This window comes from Dendroctonus ponderosae, unplaced genomic scaffold (genome assembly GCF_020466585.1).
Source record: "Dendroctonus ponderosae isolate FM_Combo_2020 unplaced genomic scaffold, Dpon_F_20191213v2 Dpon_F_20191213_2, whole genome shotgun sequence".
NCBI classification, from domain to species: domain Eukaryota; kingdom Metazoa; phylum Arthropoda; class Insecta; order Coleoptera; family Curculionidae; genus Dendroctonus; species Dendroctonus ponderosae.
The window spans coordinates 5,325,240-5,341,632 of record NW_026018165.1 but is presented as its reverse complement, the minus strand read 5'-3'; the positions used below and the strand labels follow the sequence as shown (position 1 = coordinate 5,341,632).

At 30.8% G+C, this 16,393-nt stretch overlaps 1 protein-coding gene across 2 annotated transcripts in view; it reads left to right on the top strand.

Annotated features, from left to right (window-relative positions):
• LOC109538366 overlaps positions 1–16,393 on the top strand; it is a 63,672-nt gene that overhangs the window by 18,094 nt on the left and 29,185 nt on the right. The window lies entirely within an intron of this gene.

Genomic DNA, 16,393 nt, shown 5'->3' with positions numbered 1-16,393 from the left:
GTGGTTTAATTTCTCTAGTTCTTAGAATACTTAAGAGAATAGTTTAATTTTTAATGCAATAATATTTAGTTACAAAATGCTGATTTCAAAACTTTTTGTTGTATTATTACATTTGGCGGTTTGTACTAATTGGCATTAGAATAGATGTGTAATCGTTTCCAATAATTGAGAAAATGCACTGATTTTGCAGGGCATTGAATAATTCTTTGCCACTTAATATTATATTTTTGATGAAATAAAACAAAGCAATTTGTGTATACTTTCAATTAATGTGAGACTATTAACACATAAACATGTATGTACTTGTATGGTCCTGCCTGACAGAAAATCAATTGAAATCAAGTTTAATAAGAGAACAAGACAAACATATAAAGACACAAAAACTATAATTTCCTTCATTAATCAAATCGTTTTTCTTCCTTCTGCTTAGAAATTATTGATAATAAATTTCTGCTTATATAACGTAATCCCGTAAGTTTGAAACCAAAAGGAATCTAATTACGTAGAGCAATAGAACGTTATGCTTTACGAATATTTACTTTACGGAACGTTGACTGGAATGAATTATTGGTTGGTTTCAGGGTACATAATCAAATAAATTTGCTACGCAATGACGTGATAATTAATACATTAACAGTTCAAACACTCAACGGCACTTTAAGTGTTTGATTACTAATGGTAAGAATCATGCCAATGTAAAATAACAAATGGATTTTTTGATTATGGTAGAAAAGTTGCATCCAATCCAAGAAAGCTGACGAATGAGAAATACTTTATTTACTTTGATGCTTATATAATTTTGAAGTGACATTAGCGAGACATGCAAAAACAATGCAATAATAAATAAAATAAATAATAGTAATTTTAAGTAATTGGCTTTTAAAAAATTCAAATTTGACTAATTTTGTTTCTGCAAATAAACCGACTTAGTTCATCTGTTCAAAGGGGACGATTTATCGAATCAATATCATCAAACGGTTTGAACGACGATCGTTTATTTCATAATATTAACATGAACCAAAGTGCGTTAGTAGACATTATCACTATATGGAAACGTGAAAACATCTCTAAATTAACCAAGCTACATTGAAAGTAATTGTTAACAAAGTAATTAAGTTGACGAATTTCTTCCTTAGAAGTAGTATAAAATAGCAATTTCCACAACACAAAGCACAAAGTTTCCTATAGCGGTTAAGTTTCTTCATCATCGATCAAAGCCAATTGTTTAAAAATGTACGATCAATTTAAGGTAACAAAACTGATTTAAACAGACTGTAATTATCGAAAACCTTTGCTACGTAAATAAATTATCGTTCTGTGTTCAATAGACTTTGTACTTAGCGATTACCAAATTTTTCATTACAAAACTAAATTTAATATTTTGTCAAATCAGCCACTAAGAGCTTATCGGGAAAGCATGATTTGCTTTAATTAATTATAGTAAGGTGTATTATAGTTTTTTCTTAAATTGGGTTTTAGAAACAGTCGATGACTTTCTGTGAGCTAATATTTTTTACCGCTCTGAAACTCGTTTCTTTTTCTCCTCAAAGCACTTTAAATAGTTTCAACTATATTTAAATGCACAGCTTTCAAAATAATACGCTTCCAAAAATATTTCTGTTAAATAGGGCTTAGTGGAGATACGGTCTGTTAAACCACATCTTATGGAAATCAGTTTATTCAAATTAACTTCAAGAAGTTGAACTCGCAGAATGTTACTTCATTAGCTGTCTGTTTTTTATTCATATTAAACAGAGGTTACACAGGTAACATTTGTGCAATTTAGGTCTCTAATTAATTAAGTATAAATTAATAATCATAAAAGTCTATTATTATTTCAGTTTATCGAGAATATGTCATTTGAAGCAAGTATGTCAATAGTACCATTTTTTGGTGAAATATTCTTGATTTTTATGATGTCTCTGAAAAAATAGCTCGTCGTGCAGCCCCTTATGATTAAATTTCATATATTTCATATTAGTTCTAGAAATATGTATACATTTCCATTTCAACGAAATAATACAGAATTTATTTAAAGTTTTTTTTTATATAAATTACAGCAATATATTCATGAGCTCCCAATTAAAGTGTTGTAGTTTCAGTTTGGCCACTTGATTTCGGAGCAGATCTAATGAGAATCAATCTCAACCGCGAACATGAGGAACTAATTCAGACATGCACCCAGAACTATTCTAAACTAATTAGAGACATGAAAATCCCATGCTCGGTTTCAGAGTAAATCTCAGGAAAAAAAAATTTTCAAATATAATTTCTCACGTCACTCAACAAACCATCTGTGTCGCCGAAAATCCTCCTACCTATGGAACGTGAAGATAATTTAAATGACCCTCATCCAATATTCACGGCTAACATACATATGTATTCATTGGGCAGCTGCTAGATGATGATTTAAAATTTAAAATATATCAGTTTGATTAAAATGCTTAGATAAATTTATACGCAGAATTCGTGAAATTTGGAAAGTTTATTAGCTTTTTGTTAACTGTTAAGTCAGTCAGAGCAGTTAAAAGCCCAAAATTCGTACTTTCCGCATGATTTCCTAGTTTTATTGTTGTTTTAGTTACATTCCTTTCCAATGTTGTACAACATATTTGCGATGTTACTTTAGTAATTATTACTATTCAACCTTACAGATTCTTTAAATTAACATGAAGACTCCCTTAAATAAGTATTTTCTAAATTATATCTTACTTGTTACCTTTAACAGTGCAATCTTAAGTTGGGACAATAAACTTTTTATCCTTTATGCAATAATAGTCTATTAGAGTGCCTGTCTAACATTGATTAGTTCGAGGTATTCCCATTATGCTAAATAACCGATATTTGGGTAACGGTAAGTAAAATTAATAATCAGTATCACCCGTTCTTTGACCAAGACGGCAATTTACTTGTATAGCCGCTCTGGTCTAATTTCATTCTCAATCAGGCGGAAAGTGCTACTTTTTATTTCCAAATAATAGGCCATCAATATTGATTTTTTTTGCAGAACCTAACAACCATGTTTTCTCAAGCAATTCGTCGGGTAAAATGCTTAAACCCATATCGCAATTACTTTAAAGATATACATCTATTTTATTGAATATTAGAGCTGCTTAGAAATGATAACCTGCATACAGTGAAATAAAACAAGTTAAAGTACTGCTAGTCTAACACGTATTGGCATAGTAATTCCATTGTCGTTGTTAAAACGTTTTTTATGTTTCTTTGTTTTCCAAGCCCGAAACTGTGCATTCACACATAAAAATGAGATATGGGTTGCTAAATTAGATCATTGTTTCAGATTCTCAAAACAAGTGTTTTGCATCGACTAATGTTTAATGGTATAACTGCACTTTGGAAAATTGATGTGAAACAATTATGCAATACATGTGTGTGATGTTAAATAATTAATTTTCTAGTTAGTTTGTTATTAGGTACACATATAAAGTAGCAGAATTAATGATAAGTAAATAGAATAGTAAATAAACTCAATTAATTTATTTTATTTACGCCAAGTAAACAATTTACTTTTCTGAGTGGCAATAATGTTCGATTTTAAATTATTACGGACTTTAAAGGAAAATAGATTCACTTGATTCAAATTGCCAATTGAATAAAATTGATTTCGTTACTTTTTGGCAAAAATCTTGTAGATTTATACATTTTACTATTGTCGTTAGCGACAGTTATTTGTAATTTCACTGAACAATGTTTCACGTTATTAAGCCTTCCTCAAGAACCAGAAGGTTTTATAAAATCTCTTAGCGGCACATGAAAATGGGTTGAATATTATCAAATGCAAATGGCTAATTGTAACATAAACTTAGATTGAAATAACAGTAAGGGTTCGCTCTTAATAATAACACAAAGTAACAATTTTTACGATTTTTTACATGTAGATATAAATCTTATCTACCTTTCAAATGATAAGATCCAAGACCATTGGCCTATAAACGACAGGATGACTAGCGTGGCTAAACATCTTCAATTTGTTTACATTGCTGGCAAGCTTTGATTGATGAAAGATCAATGCAGTCCGTCTTCAAACGATATATATTATGTGATCGAAGCCATGGTGAGAACGATAGCTTTCTGTGTTTTAGAATACCTACTTGAACTGTTGTTTCTGTAGATTTTCTTTTCCAAGTCAAATTCGCTTCTGTCATGCAGTATTTCACAAACAAAATCGAAGTTGATCCATATAAACAATTATCAATTTTGGCCCGAATTTTATCGGTCGGAACTGTAATACCCCATTGAGCAAAAATACTCTTAGTAAATAATCTTCAATCTGATATTATGTAATTGACTGACCCAAACGGTTGTTGCAAATAACGATAATGATCATTTATTTTCGAAGAATTCCATCAAGCTATGTCTAAACTTTACTGGGAAATGACAAATCATGAGCAATTGGTGGAGAATTGTAATGGTTTGTAGTCTCAAGGCTTATTGTTAAATTTTATTAAGTGATTGATGGTTGGTTAAGAGAAATCAGCATAAGTTTGCGTTTTTATAGCGGCTTTATTGATTTTAAATTAAACTATTGGAACGAGATTTGCGGGGAATTTAGAAACGTCGACGTGAAACTGAGAAAAACTAACTGAAGTGAAATTGAATACAAAAGATATAAAATATAAATAATGTTAAATCCAATTCGCCAACTGACTAGTGTGGGTACTTTTTACTAATGTTGCAAATAATCGTCCGCCTTAAGTTCAAGTTTTTGCTCTTGTGCGTACCCATTGCTCAGATCAAGATAATTTCACACTGTGTAATGGTGTTAAATAACAGTTGTGTGTTTATTAACCATACCCATTGTTAAAAGCAAAACGTAAAAATTAATATAATTCTCATATCGCTGTCAAAAAAAATGATGCATTACGCCACCCAATTAAGTATGATTTATTATTATCTACCGAGACCTCAAATAACCGGGCGCTTAAAATATGCAGAAACTGCTTTATTATTTCCATTCAAGTTAATGGTGGAATTTTATCTAAAATGTCCTGTATTGTTCTGCTAAAATGGTTCACATGTTTCTAATGTCGTTCTCGTTATACATGCTTGATTGTTTTATAAAACGTCCGATGCTATCTCTTAATTGAAATTGTTTCATGGTATTCTGGAATGATTTTTGAATACAGTTGTTACATAAGATGAATTTAATATTTACAAGTTAAGCGGTCAGTTTTCACTATAGGTATCCACTCAAAGTTCTTGGCATTTAAGCTACGCGTTAAGTACAACAATTATTCAATATAAGAAAGCTTAAAACTGAATAAAAATTTTACTATCCTTCATTTATTATGCTCTTTAATTGCAGTACTTTATAAACAAGAAGATCTGATCAAATTTTTACAAATGCAGATCTTCGTACTAAGTTTGCCTACTATTTGAATAAAATAATCGAAACGGTGAGTCATTTGACGACTTTTATTAAAGCTTTTTTACTTTTTGTGAACCGTAGCTTCTAACAGTTGCACATGCTAATTAAAACATAATTTAGTACTAAATGGTCTTTCCATTTATTTAAAGCTAATTCACTTTTTGAAGAATTTAAATAATCGTAAAATTCGTAAATGCCTGTTTCATTTCGGGATTGGTTTAAATTCGATATTGATTTGTTCTTCAATTAAAATTTTCAAGTTATTCGTCATCAACTTGTCCTTAGATGCGTCCACTTACAAATATTCTTGCCATCGAACTTACAATTGTTTATTCTTACAATAAATAAATTGAAAAACTCGTTTAATATTGGCAAAAAGCGCATAGAAATAAATAAAGCGTTGAAAAATGCATAATTGTTAGATTCTATTTTGGGGCTTACAATATTAGTGTTAAAGAAACATAAAATTTTGCTCTTCATGCAACAGGAGGCCTGCGTCCTGCAAAAATTAATTTTTGACAAATTTGGACGCAAAACAGTTTACCAGCAAAATAATTTTAATTAAAAACGTTTACTAAAGAAACAAATTTTATCATTATATTCAATGTACTTCAATTGGATTTTTACAATTGGAATGTTAACCGTACTTTATAAAACAATGCCCCTCTGGCGCAAGTTAATAAGGGGAAATTGCTTGGAATTGTCTCAAACTACTTTTTTCAAATACCTCCTAATAGCTGGTAAATAATGTTGAAGCCAAACGCTTATTAAAACAAATATCTGCACATACCTACTGATTTCTCAGGATCAGCAATCTTCAACATATTTACGGTTTCGTTTGCCTTTTTTAGCCAAGTTGAACTATCGAATAGGAAAAGTCTTGACGGACAATTCTGAAAACAGTTTGCTGATTATCGGAAACAGAAGTCCGAATCCTTTTACATACGTCTGATGAAAACTGATAGAATTGAAACAGTTTCTTTTCAACTGTCGAGTTCTCACTCAGGTTGGACAGCTGTTAAGCCAAATAAAATCTTGCCTTATGCGAAAGTTGCAGTTATGTTAATAATATAATTTCTTACATAAATTCTTGATTAAACTTGAAAAAGTTGAAATGAAAACAGTATGGTAGCAGAGACATATGAGACACCATCTAAATCAATCATGGGGACAACTCAATGAAATAATAAATACCAGTCTTTAACATTTCCTTTTGTTTAAATCATATATACATAAAACGGTATTGACCTGTCTTCTTAACTTCTCGAGTTTTAGACCGTGTATGTCTTATCTCTTTAGCATATCCCATTCACTGAAACAAGTTATCATTCTTTAGTCGCTTTAAATGCCGCCGTTCAACGGTATAGTAAATTCCTAAGGGCCATATGTTATATGATAATGTTGACTCCTTTATTATTGCTATTCACATGGAAAACTGTTAACTGAAAATTGAATAATAAGTAGCATAATATCTACTAAGATTGTTTATATTGGAATGTTTTACCATTTATATATTTTGATATTAAATTACAATTTATTATTCATGTTTACAATGCAAGGTGACTCAAGATGGGGATTCTAATGATCAGAATTCCTGCTAGTTTTATTAATTATTTAGTGCTTTAATATAAACTACAATTGAATTGAAATATCCAGTTAGAGGATACATTCGAATGGTGTTTATTTAGAAATGAGTAAATTATATCAAATTTACATTACAAAAATACGTTTTTAGCATATGAGACAATGCAGCAGAACTTCTGCCACTTTCCGATTTTGTCCGATCATGAGAGACTCATAAGTTTGTTTCATCAAAAAGCCGTGAGGCGTATAAAAGATAAAGGAATATTTTTGATAATTATGCCAATCTTTTTATGTGGTGATACTTATTAATTTACGTTTCAGTTTTTTGCTTTTGAATATATTTTCAAATTATCCCAAATTATTAAGATTATTTGTTCTTTGCGATTGGGCGTCTTATACCAGTTTGTTCTCGTACTTGCAAACAATAGGTATTAAAAACATGTTGTTTTTATCGTCGTATTAAATGACATGTGTTTTAACAAATTAAACACCGAGATTATGTAAAACTTTTGAATACAATTTTTAACACGAAGAAATATAGACAGAAGCTCTAAAAGGTTGGGCACTTGCCTGCTTAGCTGCAGATAAATTACCCCAAAATTTGGCATTCTCGCTATTAAATAATTAAATAGTTTCTTATTTTTAAGACATTTAATTTTTATTTCAAATTGTTTAGGATCTCGACTGATAAGTACGATCATCATCGTCATCTTTTGAATTTTTGCATTTGGCTGGAATCATAAGGTCAATTTTTTATATGAAGCAACCTTCTTGGTCATTAAATGGCTGATCTCAACAAACATTTTTCTATGTGTTCGAGTCACCGCACTCGAAGGTAAAGTAATTCCCAATTGTGCTTTCACCTTGAAATGCAGAACAATAATCATTCATTTTTAAATACATCCAGATGAACATCAATGCATTCAAATGGCCTATTTGATACGGACGATTACTGTTTATCAACTTATTAATCAATCAAATAACATTTAGTTCTGCATCACATGTTGGCTTTACTATTTTATTATGAGACGACCTACTCTCTTTTCAGCTTTAATGTCTAGTTTGTTGTGATTCGGAGAATTAGTGATTGATTTTCAATGGCACAAAACAGCAGATGTGAGAGCCATGCATTTTTAATTCATTCTGCCATCATTGCCATATGATATTAAAAGAGAGTGAATGTTCAGACTAATGCGTGTTATAAACATATAAAGAATCTTGAGATTCTCAATCCCTGTTCTTTTAGCCATATTAGAACATGTGGTCTGATAAAAAGGTTTTTAAATAGAAACATAACGTTTTATATGTTAAAACATTTAACATGTTTTAGAAATTTGCTCACGTTAATATATCTAATAATAAAAATTAGTAGCCAACAATGTCAATTCAAGGTGAGGTTTCTTGTCACTATCTAACAGCCTTTTTAAATTATTTAGAAACTATTGGTCGGCCTATTGGGCAGCATTTTCTTTGAAACCCAACGTAGGTATGCTGCAATTAAATTTGACTAATTGATTTTTACAGTGACCATTCGTAACAGCAAGAAACTGAACTAAACCAAGCAGTAAAATCGGAAAACAAGCAAAAACTTTGTTTCGTTTAGAGAACGTTGATTTGTGGCAACTCTCACCAGTACTTTGCGGTTAATCTAGACAAGACAGCTGAACACCTCTACAAAAGAATAATTAACCTACTTATTAATGCATTAGTGTTTTGTCACATAAAAGTATAAAGGAAATTGCCTTAAATCAGGCAAATCAGATAAATTAAATTTGTTACAAGGCTGAAGAGAAAATATAATATAACTATGTGGGTTCCTACTATTAGTTGAATTTCGTTTCTGGTTGTGGTTGTTTGAATATCTACAAATCAATTTAGCTTGAGCTATAAGGACAATTTTTGTCATTCTTCTAGCTAATCTGCAAGATTTGTGGGCATGCTACTTTTATAGGTCATGCATTTTCATATCCTAATCTATCATTTTCGCGGACATAATTTTAATAGCAAAACAATAGTCTCCCATTAATTTCACTAATGAATCGATACCAATTTTTCGCTTAACCTTAACACACATAAATACAAAGCACCATGCATATTTATTAATTGTATGGAAATGTTGATTTATTTTCACTTTCAAGTGCAGATACTGATGTTAATGACAATGTTTCTAAAAGGAAAGTGAATATTGCGAGGACCTGAATGAATCCGATTTCCATTGAATTAAGGCCGAGATCTGGTAAAGACCTTGGGAGATTTACATTTGCGTTTAATCGCCGAAAGTCAAATAGCGCCTTAATAATATAACTATTTCCTATCATAATGTGAAAGCTAAAATAAATTGTTTAACATAAAAGTTGAGCTGGAAGCTGGTTGCACTCGCGTTTAAAACTTGTATCCGCAAAGGTAACTTTTTATTTCATTTCAGTCCATAACATAAATAGTTGCCTGGTAGTATTCAGCATGTCATGGACACGAGGAATTCCGTCTATGTTTTAATGCTCTGCTAATTTCAGCCAATATTCTAGAGCGCAGATTATTCAATAAATTTCAAGTACTGCTTTTCACTACTATTTAATTATTTATTATTTATTATGTAGCTATTGAGCTACATGTCTATATGTTCTGTTTTATTTACTACAACAAATGTTATGCCGGTACAGTTAGGTATATCATTGACTATTTATGAACATAATTTTCTAGTCGAAATTTTCTGTGCGTTTTGGGTTGAGTGTAGTTTCCGATTGCCATTACTACAGCGCTTCTAGCAAAAGAAATGGTTCTTTGATTAATATTTTATCAAACGCGATAATTACATCGATGTACAATCAAGCTCTTTGAATGGAGCCTAAAAGCATGTAACATGTAGCTTTGAATAATGATAATAATGTGCTTTGTGTGGTCGAAAGTAGGCCCCTAGCGCAACAGGTATTAACAGTTAAGGAAGCTTTTAATGATGTGAGCATACTGCCAACTAGTTTAAAAGTTTTGATAGAAGTGTTCTTCATTTTGTGTTTTTTGATGGAAACTCATTTCACTCATTCACTCATTTTTGATGTTGCACTCATCTTATTTATCTGACGGTCTATTTCAAAAATGTGTATGCAATTATCTGGAAAATCTTATAATAAAAAATTAAATAAATCACGATAATTCTCAAAATTAAATTTATCAACAATCAAATCAATCAATCAATCGATTTTCTGTAAAATGAATGAAGAAATTTCAGGGGATCTGAATTTTGAATTTCAATCATACATACTAATGTAAATAAGCATTGACGCCTAAGAAAAATCCTGCAAAAGTTTCCATTTGAACATTTCCAAAAGCTTTCAACTTTAAAGTAAATGTTAAAAGTTGTGTCAATTTACTCATATGGTCTCCACCATTTGTAACTAATTTACATTAAGGGCGATTCTAATAAAAATTTTACGTATTTCCAATTTGGAAATATTTTTTGGGATCGAGTTTACGAGTTCCCCTTCAGGATTGTGTTGCATCGGCACAACTTTTGAGGAACAGTGAATTGCTGAATTTTGCTAAAGGCTTAGTCTAGCTTTCTATTTATAATTCAGGTCTACATTTTACTTTAAAAATGTAAAAAGTCACAGAAAAATCAAGTGAGATAATTAATGCATATGAACACACATAAATATGTAATTAATAGATCCATGGAAAAGTTTCACATAAGTTGGCATTTAATTAATTTAGAACGCACGAGCAAAAATGTCTGCATTGCATTAAATAGATTTAAATACGAATTAAAATACGATTTCATGCAAAAATCCACTTTCTGGACTGCTGAATACCTGTGGAAAGATCGAAAGCAAATTTATCATTATTACATCATTCAATAATCTCCACGATTTATGAAAGTAATAGATGTACTGTTTAAGAGTTGAAAATCCTGAATATATGAAATTTTTTTATATGCACAATTGATTTAATAGCTAAAGTAGGAATTTGCATTACATAATTAATATTAATTATTTTAAGGTAAGCAATAGCGAATACCTGCTAATTAACTAAATTGACTTGTTAACATGATTGTAAAGCAAAGCCAATAAAAGGAAGGTGTAAAGTGGTTTTCTACGTGCTTTTATACCTAATAACTTTTCTTTGGCCGTTTTTCTGTATGCAAAAGTTAACTAAAAGCAAATGGTATAATAACACATTGGGCTTTTTATTAGTTTTTCAATTTGTTCATTTTGCGGTAAATTTCTCATTGGCCTGTTGCAGGTTTTTTTTATTTAAAATTTTTAATCAGCTGGCTTTTGATGTAGATTTGATGATGATAATTACATTTCATATCAATATCTTTTCAATAGATTTGATTTTAAAACATTGCTAAACTGAATGTATTTGAAACGGTCACAACAAAATTTCTTGAGCGCTGATAGCCATCGACTGAAATAAATGTCTAAACTAATCTGTGTATCATCGCTATCTGATGAAGATGCTGTCAGTTAAAAACATAAACTGATAATGACTACACACATTAACTCGGATTACGTCAATGTGATAGTCACTTAAGCCCACATACAAAGTAGTTCAATGCATTAGCATTTTCATACCATCACAAAAAGTCGCAATAAAACACCAATAAATGGAAATTATTCAAGACATTCTTCTTTCAGATTTATTGCTGCCGATATCATTGTTTTAAGAGAATATATGTGAGTTTTGCATTTCTCACATCTAATCAGCCGGTATTGAAAATGCATTAAATATGCAGTTTCTCAAAGAGAGAACAGTCGCCATGACTCAAAGGACACGCTCAACTGCAAAGATAAGGCCGCAATTAAAACGTCTTATCCAGGTCGTAAAAAGTAAAGTTGGTCAAATGGAAGATAAAAATGTTTTATAGAGGATGTTAGAAGTAGTTTTTTGGATAAGGGAGTTATTTCTGAGTCATAGTTAGTTGGTTCTTCATATGGGAGAATCGCTTTGAATGTGAATAAATTTGAAGATAATTTTATAGTCACATGCACATTAATGTTGGAAGGGATTCTCAGTTGTCTGTATCATCCAGCACAGCTAATTTATAGAAGCATAAAAAGATTAACGTGGGAAAATAAAATACTTACGATTTTAAATCATCAAACTATCTGCTATCGTTTCAGAAAGGGAAACTCTTCGCATACCGTTAAATTACACTCAATTATCGATTTCCTTTGCATTCAACTATGCCAACAACACATCCTTCTTTTAATTATGAATCAATAGACCGTTGGACTTTGAAAAATAATTGCCAGTTAGAGAGGAAAGTAAATTCCGATTAGTTTTCGAGAAAAAAAGTACAAAAAGGAACAATGCAAAATAACTATGCGATATCCGCGAAACCAGTTCACGGTGCGGCACGATCGCACCGATTTGGGTTGAAAAAGTGTAATTGTGTAGTTTGCGCGATTTTTGTTTCTTTTGTTTACAAACATTGCAAATTGATTACCATGTTCCACTTTGAGGCAATCGGTTACAATAATACGAATCAGGCTTGCAACTATCTCAATTAAGTGAAACGAGTCTTTTATTTTGGTTGAGTAAATTATAATGTGGTGTCCATTAAAAGCTTTCAGATCCAAGCTTTGCGTACAAAATTAATCATAAAATATGCTTGGCTAATGGTTAAAACACCAATTGATGATATAGCTCATACAAAGGTTCAATGGGGGTCAGTTCTTTGATTATGCAAAATTCTTAACGATTGAAGAATTCCACTTTTATTTTTACCTAAGAGAGAAGAGCAAAGATGGAAAAAAGCTTCGAAAGAAAAAGGTAGAGGAAATATATCCAAAGTGGAAAAAGAAACACGCTTAAATACTGCTGAAAATTAAATATGTATAACTAAACAAATTTTGCTTCATTTAAACTTCAAGCCGCAAAGGCATTATATTTTCGTTATTTTGATTTAATTTGTTCGTCAGAGTCACATACATTAAAACCGAAATTGGAGTGATGGGATTTACCAGCTTAAAATATGCAATATTTAATCAAACGAAAATCCTTCGATAAGTGGTAAACTAATTTTATTTATGAGACATGGGCTTTTGCCCAAGCATTAACTGAAAGAACAAGACTGAAACTGAAAGAGAAGAAAACTTGTACAAAGATGTAGTAAGTTAAACCATTTAAAAACAATGCCAATATTGTAGGAATACTGAATGTACGCTTTTAACTAACTGTTTCAAGGGATGTGTGAATATATAAAATTACTGTTCGATTATTAATTAATTCTTTTTTACACCGTGCATATATTTTACCATTGCTCAATAATTTAGATGCTCGAACAGTGAAGACCATTTATATACATACATTGATGTTAAGCAAATTAAACCGAATAAGTCGATCATTGAAAAGTTTACTATGTATCACTTTTTTGTAGTTTCAACACGATAATCTCTTGTAATACATCTGCGTGTTAATTTCTATTTATTTATGGCCGGCCTTAAAGGGAGTTTCTAATTTACAAAATAAACTGAACAACAAGAAATTTATGATCGCACTTTGATAACCAGCATTTCTCAGATGCAATTAGTGCGAAAGTGAAAAAGTAGTTCATGTTAAATTTATATTCCCATTTTTACATATCAGTTCAATATGAATAAGTGTTTTGAAATTTTAATTTGAATCTGAAGAATTCCAACTAGCATAAAAGCTAGGTCGAGGACTTTTGCATATCCTATTAGCTAATTAAGTGCTTCGTACGGGTTACCGATATTTCGTACTATACATACATTTTGACTACATGATGAGAATATTATGGATCTAATTGATTAAAGATGATGGGTTCAGATGGAAAATTCATGGCATGTCGTTTTGAGAAGAACTTTGTGACATAACACCAGTCCAATAAGTTAATTATTTGGGATCAACAATATGATTTTCTTTTAGTCTTTTTAATTGTATTTCTTCCATTATTAATTAAATTTTTTGAAATAATTTTTCCAGTTCTTTATTTAATGAATTTACGTAAAAACCTTAAGATTGATCGTAAATCAATTCTACCTGCAGGTTTTTTCACATTGAGGAACAGTTGTTACGTTAAAAACTTAAATTAACCCAGATATTCTTTATTTATGGTTCTTAACCAGCATATGCTTTATTTATGTTGTTCAAGTTCAACTAAACGCCATTTAGAATCAATCACATGTTATTTAATTGCAACGGTTCTATTTTGAATAATTCATTAATTTCCGCGATTTTATTTCTAAGAGGTCAAGTTTAATATCAGGGAATAGGTAGGTTTCTATATTCTACTATTTCTGCTATGCCTATTTGTGGTAATGCTGTTGTACATTAAAGTGAAATGTGGGCAATTATAGATGTAGTGTTACCTAGGAGTTGCCGATAAAATGAAAACAAGTCAGCTTTTGGCGATTAGAGAAAATTGTTCTTCACATGTAATCTAATTTAACTAGTTTTTTTGTTTAATATTAACGTAATATGCCAGCCAATATCAAGGCTAATTTTCAAAAATGCTTTAATCCAGGCTTACAATATTAAAATAAAACACAAAACCTTGTAAGTATTTAATAAAAAATGTGCGCATCTTTATTACATTATATTATGCATTAAAATGGTAGACGTTATGTGGCTGCTACCACTTACACCTCTAACAATTAATTATTAAGATTTTAATCGACCGGAGTTATCTGTAAATTAAATCTGCATCTGCTTGATTCTTATTAATGTGCCTACTTATCCATTTATATCTGTGGATTGGATAGTAAGTACATGCGGAGATTATATTTAGAAAAGCGCACATAAACTTAAGAAGAATCCCTAAGAGCGTTCTTGTGATGGAAAAAAGAAACGCTCTCCTCTAATTAGGTGTTATTTTTTTCTTGTTGGGAAAATTTATGTTGGACGTGTTTTGCTTGAATTATTGCTAGATCATTGGGACCACTTACAATAGACAGAGACTTTAGATGTTGCTTTTGAATACATCCACTTGGGAATATCACAATTATTAGTGTGGAATACGTTTAATGTATGAGCTTAAAAAATACGTCACTATTTATGTAAATGTCTTTTTCTCTATGTTATTACTAGCGAATTGCTAGATTATTGCGAACAAAGGCAACACTGAATAAACAAAATATAAACTGCATATTTTGATGACAGGAAGTCACTTAAGGAACAATGAAGCAGATTACTGAATAAAATTAGTACTACTTAAAATTCCCACAATTGCTTAAACTGGCCGCTGAGAAAATATTTCTTCAAGATTCAAAGATATTAGACATAAAACACTGACAACATACTGTTGTGTGGTGGACTGTTTTGAAATGTTCGTAGTCCTTTTTTTAATGCTCTGCCTGAACTACTAATTCCAAGAAAAAATATGCTGGTAATGCTTCAAGATAAAACTGTTTCACTTAGCTAGATGACTGATGAAAGAAGACGTTAGAGACTTAGATGCTCACAGAATTTAAGAATTGTCGCCAATCTAGTGTATAATAATAGAGTGTAGAATGTGTTAGTTCTTGTTTAAATTTGGAGCAGAAGGAGATAGAAGGAAATACTAAATTAATCTAAAACTTTTATTCAGTAGCCCATCGGTGGTCACTGTCTATGTAGTGTATCCTTGTCCTTGTCCTAGTCGACACGTGTAACCCATGCAAATGTTCGCATATCTAAGCAAAAGACGTTACTCAAATTAAGTGCATATAAATATTAACTTGTTTACCTTAATCTTTTGATATACTGTTATAACACTTTAGGAAAGATTTATGGACGTCGGACTTGTGATTCTTATTAGGCTAGTCTGGGCATCTGTTGCGGTTTCAAATTGCTTACCTTAAAAATGTCATAATCTTCATTAAATTAATGCTTTATTTTAAATAATGTGTCCTACATATAAATTTGAAAAACTGGGCGGACTATGCTATTATGTCAAACATAAAGTTTTTTACATATGTCTTAAATTTGCCGTTATTATTCCGTTGTAGAAATTGGCCATTGTGCGTAAATCGACCAGTATATCGTGAAAAAACGTAGAGAAAAGCTGAATCCTGAATAAGGTCAAACCCAGCAATTCATTTGGGGATAATCAACTCAAACAATAGTCGAAAACGGACACTTAAAAGGAAGCGATTTCTTTTCCGAACAAATCTGACGCCTCAGCGTATAAAGTAGGTTTTTGAAGAAATAAAACGACATCCAAATGTATTTATGTATTTCATTGGCACGAAATAAGTTAACACTGCTACTTAAGTGACTCCATCCAATACATAATCGTAATAATAATAATTTGAACAAACACGTTTTACATCTATCAGTCCAAATCTTCATTTTCATTAACAATAAACCACGCTTCACTTTGCTTTGATTTAAAAAGTTAAATGTTTGGTGTTTAGATTTTTAGAAGAACAACAAAATTAACTTAATAATTGCTTACGATTTTATTTATTCTAAAATATT